The following is a 12,594-nucleotide window of genomic DNA, read 5'->3' as shown; positions in this document are numbered from 1 at the left end:
CTGAGCCCAGCTTCGGCTGGGGAGGGCGGGATATAAATAAAAATTTATTATTATTATTATTATTATTATTATTATTATTATTATTATTATTATTTCAGGTAGGCATCAAAGGACCTCGGGCAACTAATGCCCTTCCTTAGACAAGAAGTGAAGTGGGATCACTTCACTTTATACCAAGTTGTTTAGTCAAAAAAGCGACCTGTCCAGTCTATCCTGACTGGCATTAGCCCTTCACGTTCTCAAGCACAGGTCCTTCCAAACCCTGGTACCTGAGACCCTATAAGCTGTGGTGTGTAGGAAGCCACCTATACCAGGGGCTGGGAACCTTTGTCAGGCAGAGGGTCAAATTCCCTTGTGGGCAAGCCTCTGGAGGCCACATGCAGGGCCAGGCAGAAGTTAAATGCATGTGATTCTTACCTATGTACAGTCAGGTGCATTCAAGCCACACAACCATCAGCTGTATTTAGACTCTCACCCAACCATATATCTTCATCCTCCACCCAGGCAAGCAACATGCATTGCCACAGTTTACAGGAACATTTCAGCCAGGAAAAAGCACCCCAAGACAGCGCATAGCAGTGTTGGCGAGGGGTGTGGTCTCAGGTGAGGGTGTGGCCGGGGAAGAGTCTCGAGTGCTAGACAAAGACATTTGGAGAGCAGCTTTTGACCCTGCAGACTTGAGGTTCCTCACCCTTGACAAGGTGCATTTGCCTCGCCCACAACCCTAGAGACAAGCATATTACTACCCCTTACAAGTGACAGAATGACTATCCAGGGTAAGCAGAAGAAAGAGCCTGGTGTGACTCGTGCATTTGCAAAGTTTTCATTCTTTACATTTTCACCACCAGAAAGTGGTCCAACTTTTGCCGCTGTTGTGTCTCTCAACTGCTAAAGCTAATAAGGCAAAACCTCAGTATCCCAATTAGTATTAGAAAAAGTGGATTTTACACCGCTGGAACTATGGCAATTCAGCGAGAGTATCAAAAGCAGCAATCAAAATGGCTACTCATTTTGCTGTGGCATGCCCCATCTTGATGTCACACTGTACATTTCATTAAAAACTAAAAGAACAGCCCTGACTGGTGCTTGTTGGAATGTATCAATTTCTGGATTAAGGCTGGTCCATTGTTTTGTTCTAGTTATTCATATATAGATGAATGGGGCATGGACAAGGCTAATCCAGTATAAACAGCCTGTAACAGTGAAGGGATACTCTGTCCTAGAGAGCCATCTAAGTCTTTTAATTACTTCGGCAACTGATAGATCAGCCCTTGCCCCCTTGAATTCCTTTGTCATGAGAGAGTTAAAATTCATGAGCGTCTATCTTTCTGAATACTTACTCCACTGCCGCTATGTTCTACGCCAAGCAAGCCATCACGTCAAAGAGTCGGAGGTCTGTCAGACCATCTGTTACATAATAGTCACCGATTTCTGAAATCTGGGGATGGAGAGAGCAAAGATTATGAAAGGTTTTTTTTAAAGGGGGGGAGAAAAAGAGAACAGATTGCCACCTCCCTTGCAAAGGAAAGGTGGAGGGTAGTAATAAATAATAAGCTCAAGTCAAAGCAGGGACTGGCTTTTATTAGACAGCAAAACAAAATTTCAAAAAAGAAAACAGCAGAAAACAAAATAGGATTGATGGCAAACAGCCACATTGCAATGAGGTTTCAGCAATATTCAGGCGAACGCTAGCCCAAGGCAGTTCAAGACTTCAGGTATAATACATGCATAATAACACAATAGCACCCCAATGGGTAACAACAACAACAATTTTGGCATGATTTAATGTTAGGACCGTCTCTGAAGTCATTCTAAAAATAGTAGAGAACTCGGCACTATTGCAATGTGTGGTCTGCACTAACTAGCAGTATCTCTGCAGGGTTTCAGTAAAGATTCTTTCCTAGCCATATCTGGATGCTAGGGATTGAAACTGCCACACTTTGAATAGAGATGATAGATAGATGATAGATAGATGATAGATAGATAGATAGATTGATAGATGATAGATGATAGATGATAGATAGATGATAGATATAGATAGATAGATGATAGATAGATAGATAGATGATAGATGATAGATGATAGATAGATAGATGATAGATAGATAGATAGATAGATAGATTAGATAGATAGATAGATGATAGATAGATAGATAGATAGATAGATAGATAGATAGATAGATGATAGATAGATATAGATAGATAGATAGATGATAGATAGATAGATGATAGATAGATAGATGATAGATAGATAGATAGATAGATATAGATAGATAGATAGATAGATAGATAGATAGATAGATGATAGATAGATAGATAGATAGATAGATAGATAGATAGATGATAGATAGATAGATAGATAGATAGATAGATAGATAGATAGATAGATGATAGATAGATAGAGATAGACAGACTCTTCCTCTCGCCATCTCTCCTGAATCTGCAGCTCTCCCCCAGTCTGGGGAACTGGTCACCAGGCATCCCCTTTGCACTGCCAGACTATCTGAACAACCATCTGCCACCCAAATTCCTGGCGGCCTGACAGACTAACTGCATGTCCTCCATCCAATCACCCATCTACCCACAGGTATTTGCCAGCCTTTTGACCTAAGTAACTGACACCAAGAAGTCCTGGAATCTAATGTGATCTGACTGATGAAAAAGTCAGGGAAATGAATGAAGAGCCCCAAGGCTACACAGTCCCAGTGCACCCCTACACTAGTTGATCCTTGACTGTTGCAATCCGCCTCCTGATGGGGATTTGGAAGAAGAACGTCAGAGATCCAGCCTATGGATCATCAGCTTAATGAACAATTCCAGTTTAGAAATCTAAGTAAAAAGTGTGCATGCTACGTGAATAACTACATTCTCAAAGCTGGAAAAGTCCATTCTAGGAGTTTGTGTTGCAAACGTGGAGCCCCAGGCAACAGACAAGTCTCCGTCTCAAACGTAGCTTGGTGTAAAATACATACTTTCCATGCAGATGGTCACAAGCATCATTCCCCAGCATCTCCAGGTAGGGCTGTGGGAAAGACTTCTGTTTGCAACCCCAGAGAGCCTTTGCCAGTCATTGTAGTGACAATACAGAGCTAAATGAACCAATGGTCTATCTCATTGCTACTGGTATTATGCAGAGAATCTGACTGGGATGTTACATGCATGTTTGGGGCCCAGGCTCCATTTATATTGTTGTATTGATGGTTGCTATTATTTTTGTTGTTTATGGTGGTGGTGCATTAATTGTATCTTAAACGTGTTATTGTCAACGGCTTCCTTGTTTGGTGGAAACCACTTAGGGGTCTTATATCACAAAAGGCACTTTTTAAAAATATTAAATCAATCAATCAATGTGAACAAGCATGCACAAGATGGGGCTGGCATTTAGTGAGAGGAGTAGCCCAACACCTGTCACTCAGAGTCTCCCTGCCAATTATCGTTATGCAGGATAAGCTAGTCACCATAACCAAGGCTCTTAAAATGCACTTGAGGCAAAGCCAAATTTGCACTTGAAAATAATATTTACTCTTGAACCGTGCCTTTAAACCTCCCTGCAAAATGTGCTCTTCCTTACCAAAAACCTTTTTGCTTTCCTACCCCAACATGGAAACTTTCAATGCCATTACTGGTTGGGCCTATCCAGGGATTATAAATGCCCTCGGTTGTGAGTTCAAGGGTTTTTTTATGACATTAAACTTGGACTCTGCTTAGTCAGGTCTCTTTGTCTTTCAGAAACACAATGCTAGATAATGTCCACACAAATCGCCCTTTTTTTTAAGCATTTGCAAAGAAAGAAAGAAAGCCCCAAACAAGCAAGTCTTCTTTATCATACTCATTGGACAACACTTTTGCTCATAGTGGAGGTAGCTGCACGATAAGTTCTTTAAAGACATCTTTCTTCTGTTTCTGCCTCTTTTGTCTTTTCAAGCCCTGTTTAGTTTGATCAAAGAACAATCACACAGGCAGCAGGGAGGAAAGAGGGAATAGGAATGTTTACTGAAGGCACACGCACAGTCAACACAAATTGCTCAGAGCTTTTTTGTGGTTTAAGGTGGTTGGATTTTTTTGTTTGTTGTTGTTTTCATAAAGCAGTGTGCATCAGAAAAGAGCAAATATGGCATTACGGAAATCATGAAAGGCTGCCCTCTTCCTTCCCATTATCTGTGCTATGAAAGAACATTCATTAAAGAAGTGCACTGCAGCCTTTTTTAGGTTTATTAATTGATCGCACACAATCATGCTGACAGATGGAGAAGATGAACTTTATACACTGAATAAAAGTAAACAGTGAACACACCGGCATCAATGAAGTGAATTGTCATCATGGAATATGAGTTGCTATAATGAGGTTTATTAGGGTGTTTTTGCTTTGCAACACTGAAATGAAGCTATTTCATGTGAGCTTGAAAGTCACCCCAAAGAGGAAATTAATCCCCCCTAAAAAGTTTGTGCGCATTTGCATAAAATTTGCACATGCTAATATGCATGCATCAATGCAAGTTTACAAATAATGTATTGTTTCCAACTAAGTAATGATCAGATTAGTAGATGCACAGACAACGGACCTATGTAAATAAATGCCCACTACTTTTAGCGGGTCTGCCCTCAACAGGACTAACATTAGATATAACCTGATTACAGTGGTACCTCGGGTTACAGACGCTTCAGGTTACAGACTCCGCTAACCCAGAAATAGTACCTCGGGTTAAGAACTTTGCTTCAGGCTGAGAACAGAAATCTTGCAGCAGTGGTGCGGCAGCAATGGGAGGCCCCATTAGCTTAAGTGGTGCTTCAGGTTAAGAACTGTTTCAGGTTAAGAACTGACCTCCGGAACGAATTAAGTTCTTAATCCGAGGTACCACTGTACTAGAATTTAACAGAAATACAGTACATCTCACCATACCAGAAAAGACTGACCAGGTTGCCTATGTGTCTACAGAGGGCTTGTCCACACTTCTGCTTGCCCCACTTCTTTCCCCTTGGAAAAACAACTCTATACTGCTGAATCGGAACAAACATCAATCGATTTTTTTCCTGCAGATTGATGTTTGTTTTGATTCAGCAGTAAACAGCAGGTTTTCCCAGGAAAAGCGGCAGGACAAATGAAAAAACAAACAAACACTCAGACCATGCCTAGAAAGTCTAGGAGAATTTGCTTGTGAAGACTAACACCCCCCCCATCATTATATATATAAAAAGCACTATCACTGTGCGTGACACTTTACATAGTACAAGAAGGCAGGCCCCTGCCCCAAGAAGCTTACAGCTACTGTATTTGATCCACTGACACAGATGGAAATAATGTATTATTCAACTTAGATCTAGCCCAAACAGACATGCGATTCTCACAACCAGCTCTGGCACTGCAGCTGCCGCTCACGCCGACTTCAAACCCCTGTTCCATCAGTGGCAATGTTTATGCCATGGCCCATGGTGCATGCAGATCCCTATGTGTACTGAGTAATAGCACAGCTATTCAAAAGTAGATGGAAGGGTCACTGGTGCCCTAAAGCTCAGTTTGCTGCCAGCCATCACATGACCATCCTCATTCAAAGCTGTGACAGAACATGCAGTGCCTACAACACCATAAAACATGGGCCCTCATTCTTGAGTTACAGAGAATAAAAGAACCCGAGTTACACAGAATAAAATGGACAACATGGCCTTGTGTTGGCCTGTATAATAACCTGAGTGCGAGTCAGAGAAGCAGATCAATGTCATTGCACATACCAGTGCCAACGCTGTTCCAACTACAAGTGTGACCTTTTCTCCCATTTATGTCAAATAATGAACTGAGTTCTGCTTATCCGGTAAGCTGTATTATTTGGGATTCTTTCCCCATTTTTTTCACAAGCTTGGTTGCAACTCCACTGACATACATAAAGTACTATTTGTGTTGCCCCAGAAAACCTTCAGTTAGGGAACAGAGGAAAGAAAGAAAGCATAAAACCACCCTTGATTTCACTTAGGGTTCAATCTCTTTTCATACTTTAAGAAGACGTAACATTTCAAAGGGTAATGAAGAGGAAGTGACAGTGGAGTCAGGAAATCTGAATGGCCAGCAACTGTAAAAGATAAAGTGTTATTTGTGCTACTGTATTTGATCCACTGCTTTGCATTCTCAGCATGAAATATTAGGCAAGAGTTGGATATAGTGGAAGGCAAGGTTGTCCTGGGTGTTGGATAGGAAGAGAAAATCAAGAGTGGCAAGATAACAGAACTGGGTTCATCCTCCAAAAAAGACATATTTAGGTAGAAAGTGTAATATCTCTTCCTAAGGGGAACTGTGGTTTGTGCATGATTAACTACTCACTTATGTACTGTATTTATTAGTAGTCTTCCAGTCTGGTGCCCAGGCAATATAGACTAAAAAACCCAATAACAAAAACATACAAATCAGTTAAATATGCATTAAAAAACAAGAAAGCAACAATAGAACACTGCTAAAAATATATGAAGCTGCCTTAGATGACATCAGTCCATCAGCTTTAATTTTAAAATCTTAATTTTAGCTCTTAAATGCACATTTCTATCAAGTTCATAACACAGTCATTCTAATCCCTTGTCTTATCTCCCTCTCCTTAAAAATGATCAGTTCTTATTTACTGTCATCTCAGCAACCTGAATAACGCCACATACAAGTTTTCGGAGTATTTGTATATTTCGCTGTTTGCAGTAACATTCTATTTGCAACCAATTAAGCAGACACAATGGAAGCTCCCTGGGCTGGCAGCTTGTCCACGGAAAACTGCTGAAATTACTTCCTTAAAAAGGTACCGGTAATTCATTGTCTGTTAATAAAATAATTGGAATGCAGTCCACAAGTTGCTTGCATTGTGTCTCAGAGGAAATGTGTAACAGTGTAATCCTATGTGTAATTTACTCAGTAGTATGCCTTGCTGAGGGACGCGGGTGGCGCTGTGGATTAAACCACAGAGCCTAGGACTTGCCAATCAGAAGGTCGGCAGTTCGAATCTCCACGACGGGGTGAGCTCCCGTTGCTCAGTCCCTGCTCCTGCCCACCTAGCAGTTCGAAAGCACGTCAAAGTGCAAGTAGATAAATAGGTACCACTCCAGCGAGAAGGTAAACGGTGTTTCCGTGCGCTGCTCTGGTTCGCCAGAAGCGGCTTAGTCATGCTGGCCACATGTCCCGGAAGCTGTATGCCGGCTCCCTTGGCCAATAAAGCGAGATGAGCGTTGCAACCCCAGAGTCGGTCACGACTGGACCTAATGGTTAGGGGTCCCTTTACCTTTACCTTTATGCCTCGCTGATGTAAGTTCACTCACAATGCAATCCTATGCTGTGTACTCATGAGTACACCCAACTGATGTATGCCTAGGATTGTAGACTTAAATCATTTTGTTCTTCTAATACTTTAACTGCCTCTTTTGTGCTGTAGAGTTCTCTTTTGCATACATTTCAAATTAAATTAATTTTCTCCTCAAACTCTTCCATCTACCCACTCATTATTGAACCTAGAACCTTCAGAAGCAGGCGCTCAACCACTGAGCCACAATCCCTTCCCACTGGGCTTTGTGTGTGAGGTGACTTTCTAGCACAATACTCGATTCCACCATTCATGAAGTGGAGATTGGAGTGTTTCAGCGCAGGGATGGACTATGCTTCCTCTCTCTAAGAACTTGTACTAGTTTAATGAAGATTCTGTCAAGGCACTTCTCTTTTTTTTAAAAAAAAAAAAAGGTCCCAAGCTGTGTTAGTTTTATAGCTAAAGGAACACAACTGGTGTCCTGAAGTGATAGACTATGTGACATAAGAATGTAGGAGAAGATCACCCCTGCAGGAAATAACACAGTGCAGAAGTGAGCAACCTGGACCAGAGGTTTTTCATATGCTAAGTTAAAAAAAAATTGCAGGGCTTTTTTCATGGAGGACCATTCACAATTAACAACCCCACTTGCAACCTAAAGTGGTACAGTCCACTCCACCATCTCATTCTGCTGCAAGTGTAGAAGACCAGGTCTCAGTCCACTCAAACTCAGAAATAAGGGGGGGGGGAGGCATTGCATTCTTTAAAAAAATATTTCTGACATGTGTCAGCTCATGGCGCACAGCTTTGAAATTAAAAGCTCTGACAATGTCTCGTTGGATGTATCCTAATGCAACCAGGAACCGAAAAAGGCTCCCTCACCCCAAATGAGCCGTCACTGTCTGCGCCGAATGCAACTGTTCAGCCAAAACCACTTTTGTGACCTGATACAAATGGAACTGTCTTGAACAGCAGAATCTGCTTTTGTGCTTTTTGCTTCCAAGAAGAGTGAAGGGAGGTCAGGAGGAGAGAGGCGGGAGGGAGGGAGCTGACCATTCAGCACAAGCAACTGCATTCCCCGCTGTCTGCTCCAGAGACCATTGCTGGCAGCCAGCCCTGGACCCAGCAGACGGCTGCCCTTTCTAGCAATGCTGTGTGGTGCTGTAACTATAGCAGACATGCACAGGGGAGATATTTGGAAAACATCCCAGGGGAAGCACTCTTTCTGCAAAGCAGTAAAGGCCACTTCAGATGCTCTACATGCCTATTGTGCTCTCAGCTTCATCCGTCCATGGAAACTTAGAATGTACAATGTGCATGTGTTTATTTCACAGCTGTGTATACTCAGTGAAATAGTACAATCAGAGTCATATTCAGTTGCACTCTCTCTAAGAACATAGGAACGTAACATATGAAGAACATGCTGAATCAGGCCAATGGCCCACCTGCTACAGCATCCTGGTATCACAGATGCCCACTGAAAACCCACAAGCAGAACCTGAGCACAAGGGCACTCTCCCCTCATGTGGTCTCCAGAACCTGGTATTCAGAAACATTACTGCCTTCAGCTAGCCATAGATAGACTTCTCCTATGTGCATTTATCAAATTGTCTTTTAAACCCACCCAAGTTGGTCATCACTGCCTTCGGGGGGAGCAAGCGCCATAGTTTAACTATATGCTACATGAAGAAGTTCTTTCTTTTATCTGTCCCCCTCAGTGGGGAGTTGCTTGATCATTTTAGTTGCCCTTTTCTGAACCTTCTCTCTCTCTCTTTCTCTCTCTCTCTCTCTCTCTCTCTCACGCACACACACACACAAATTGTGCAAGGGGGAGAGCAAAGATAAGTCTATTGACCCTACCCACTCCAACACAACTTTGTCCCATGGCCCCACACATCTCAATGTATCTATAGCAGAGATCCTGCTGTTACTCAAATAGACTTCCTGCGCCATTTAAAACCCTGCAAAGCCAGAACCTGACATTGTGTGGGAAGCCTACACAAGTGGAGATCTGGCCTTTAGTACAATGGTACCTATCCTTTGAAATGCCCTCCCCTTATATATTAGGTAGGTGTCGGGAAGTGGTAATGGAAGAACCATGACTTGCTAATTCTCCTTCCACCACTTCTGGGAAAGGTGTTCTGCCTTCCTGATGAAAAAAGCAAAGCTCAACAGGAAAAGCACACATAGCTGAGGAAGGAAGATCATGAAAGAAACAAACAAACAAACAGTGCACATGAGTTAAAAGTTTAACCTTGTGCAAACAGCCCTATTGCAGCAGGTTGACACAGGTCTCCCTGACATTGGCAGTACCATGGAGGCCACCTGTAGCTAAACATACCTGATATGGTTTGAGGATTAAAGGTTGTTGTTGTTGTTTGTTTTGTTTTTTAAAATCAGAATCAGATTTACTGACTCTGCACGAATGGGCAGCAAAAATTCTCAACAGCTGGGTTAGGATTCCTGCATAAGAGTACTAGGATACAGCTTCCCCACTTGCAACTCTAGTTGGTGGCTCCAAGAGGGAGAGGATGCAACTCAGCCTTCCTCCTTGGGTTGCATTTCTGCCTTGAACATGAAAGAAGCCGCCTTGCACTAAGCCAACCACTGATTCATCTACCTGGCTGGGGCCTCATTTGATTGGCAGTGGTTCCCCAAGGTGTTTGTGGACTGCAGTCCACAAATTTCAGGGCTTTATGGGGTTGAGAGCCATATTTCCTCAGGGGCTACATACAAGTGACAGTGGTGAGGTCAAAGCCAACCTTTTTAGAACAGTGTTTATTTCTCTCATTTATTCATTCATCATCCATTCATTCTTTTACCATTCTCTATCTCCCTCTGACACACAAACACACCCCACAAACCTGCCTGCCTGCCTCCTCCCATTCTCTGCCATCTGTGAAGCAGTGAGCGACTCCCAGCACACAGTACTGTCAAGAGGCAGTGCAGAGGACAAAAGAAAGAACCCGGGTCCTGGAGTGGTGTTCCAAAGGACTGCTCTGTCTGTAAAAAACACACACACAACACAGATCAATTCCCAGCAAACAATTGTCAGGGGTTGTTCCAGAGGAAAAAACCACAGAGCTCAAGTCCTAGGGTGGCATTCTGAGGGGTTTAATTCTACAGACTTATCCTTTTGAGATTCTACAGATTTTGCATTATTAGATGATAGTAGGAGAGGAGCAAAGGAATAGACACAGCACTATTGCAATCTCAGGTTCCAGTCTTGAACAAAATTCACTAGCAAGTCTAGTTTGAACTGACCTTGTATAAGAGGACTTCCTAGGAGCACCTGGACTAGGACCTAGGAGACCAGGGTTCAAACCTTGGACCAGTTTCTGCCTCTCAGACTAGCCTACCTCACAGGGCTGATGTGGGAATTAAATGAGAGGAAGAACCATGTACACCACCTTGAGTTCCTTGGAAAAAAGATGGGGTACAAATGCAATTAATAATATCTGCCTGTAGATCATAATTAAATATATTTTCATATAATGTGGAGAAGGCTCATATTTATCTTAGCCAACATCTAATATGCACATTTAATTTAATCAGTGGCTTTGTCACAAATGCACATTATAGAAATAAAGAAGGGGGGACAGGATAAGGAGTGCATGAAATGGGAAGGTGAATAGAATGGCCTCAAGTTAGCTGTTGTAAAGGCTAATTTTGCATTCATAATTCCGTGTTTGCCCTTATTTTGTGTGTCACTGCTTTGGCTACGATCTAAACACAGTGCTTCAACGTAGCTACTGAACCATTGTCCAGGCCGCCGTCAAGAAAGCAGAACACAAAGCACGGCTGAACAAACCAGCAGGCACGCTACCAAAAAAAGGGGAGGGGAAGGCATTCATTTTGCTTAGCTGCAACACTCTCATTGCCTGCGCTCCACATCAGAACAAATTAATTTGGGAGCACAGCAAAGAAAGGCTTAGCAAAGACTCCTCAAGTTTCAAGCACAGAGGTGCCATTCCCACAAGTGCAGTGAGCTCGAAGTCACTGGGGATTTGAATTATAAGCTATTAAAAGCCTGCTTGTCTGAGTGTCCTGCTAATTATTCTTTTTGAGACCGATGGATGGGAATTTGCATCCTGGTTTTGCAAAATTATGTTGGTAGGTAGAGGAAGAAATTTGCTGCATGGATAACGCTGCCCACACTACGAGCTGTATTTCTGATGTGCAGCACAATGTTCTATCGTGTTATGAATATTTATTGTTGTAAGCTGCTTTGGGATTCATTTGAATAAGAAGCAGCATAGAAATATAATAAATCAATAAAATGAACCAGTCTTTTGTTTCTCAATCAAGCTTCATCTCCTTCTACTAATGACACACCTTTTCAGCAAAATGTGGCCCAAAACATCATGTTGTCGTTTAGTCGTTTAGTCGTGTCCGACTCTTCGTGACCCCATGGACCAGAGCACGCCAGGCACTCCTGTCTTCCACTGCCTCCCACAGTTTGGTCAAACTCATGTTGGTAGCTTCGGGAACACTATCCAACCATCTCGTTCTCTGTCATCCCCTTCTCCTTGTGCCCCCCATCTTTCCCAACATCAGGGTCTTTTCCAGGAAGTCTTCTCAGGACATGCACGCACCTGTTTTTTCTTTGCTAGCTATACATTTCTGAATGAAAATAAAATTCTCTGTTCCTGGAATAGTCCTGTAGACACTAGTGGAGATGTTCTCCTAATAACCTCCAGATCCCCACTGCAGCTTGCAAGTTCTCTGGGCAAATATAATCTCACAGTATCATAATACCAACCACTGCTCCTAGCAGTGTTGCAATCAGATGCAAAGTTCCCTCGAGGTGCCCCAGATCCTTCTGTTGTTTGGCAAGATCGTTGCTGTGCCAATTTCACTGATTCCTCCAGTCCAGATTAGCTCAGAGATGGCATGCCCTACCTAAAACATCTCAGACTGAAATAAGGACAGCCTTTTGTACTGGCTTTAGAGAAAGGATCATTGCCTTAGCATGCACATAACCACTCACACCCTGCCCTTCATCACACAACTTCACCATAAATATGTGCATCATATTTATTGGCAACATTAATCTATTGTTTGTTTAGTTTATTGGATTTTTTAAAAGCAAGAATGTTTAATCTCACATGGTGGTACTTATTTGGAAGAGCTTCATAGGCGGCTGCCATGTTGTTCATTTATGAAAATTACAACTGAAACTGATAATATTGCATTACGTTTGAGTGGAGACATGGCACGGTATCTTCAAGGGCACTAGTGGGGAGGACTTTTATTTAGCATAAAAATAGCTGCATGCAATTAATCACATGGCAAACAGTTTTCCTTGCATGACAAGCCATAATGGCTAA

At 42.4% G+C, this 12,594-nt stretch overlaps 1 long non-coding RNA gene across 2 annotated transcripts in view; it reads right to left on the bottom strand.

The window, feature by feature from the left end:
• Positions 1 to 12,594, bottom strand: part of LOC114605084 (uncharacterized) — a 116,925-nt gene that overhangs the window by 18,984 nt on the left and 85,347 nt on the right. For both annotated transcript variants that reach the window (XR_013394404.1, XR_013394405.1), the window contains one exon: positions 1,341 to 1,438. This is a non-coding gene — a long non-coding RNA (uncharacterized LOC114605084). The remainder of the gene's footprint in view (positions 1 to 1,340; positions 1,439 to 12,594) is intronic.

Source organism: Podarcis muralis, chromosome 10, assembly GCF_964188315.1.
Source record: "Podarcis muralis chromosome 10, rPodMur119.hap1.1, whole genome shotgun sequence".
Taxonomy (NCBI): Eukaryota; Metazoa; Chordata; class Lepidosauria; order Squamata; family Lacertidae; genus Podarcis; species Podarcis muralis.
This window is presented reverse-complemented; position numbering and strand designations above follow the sequence as displayed.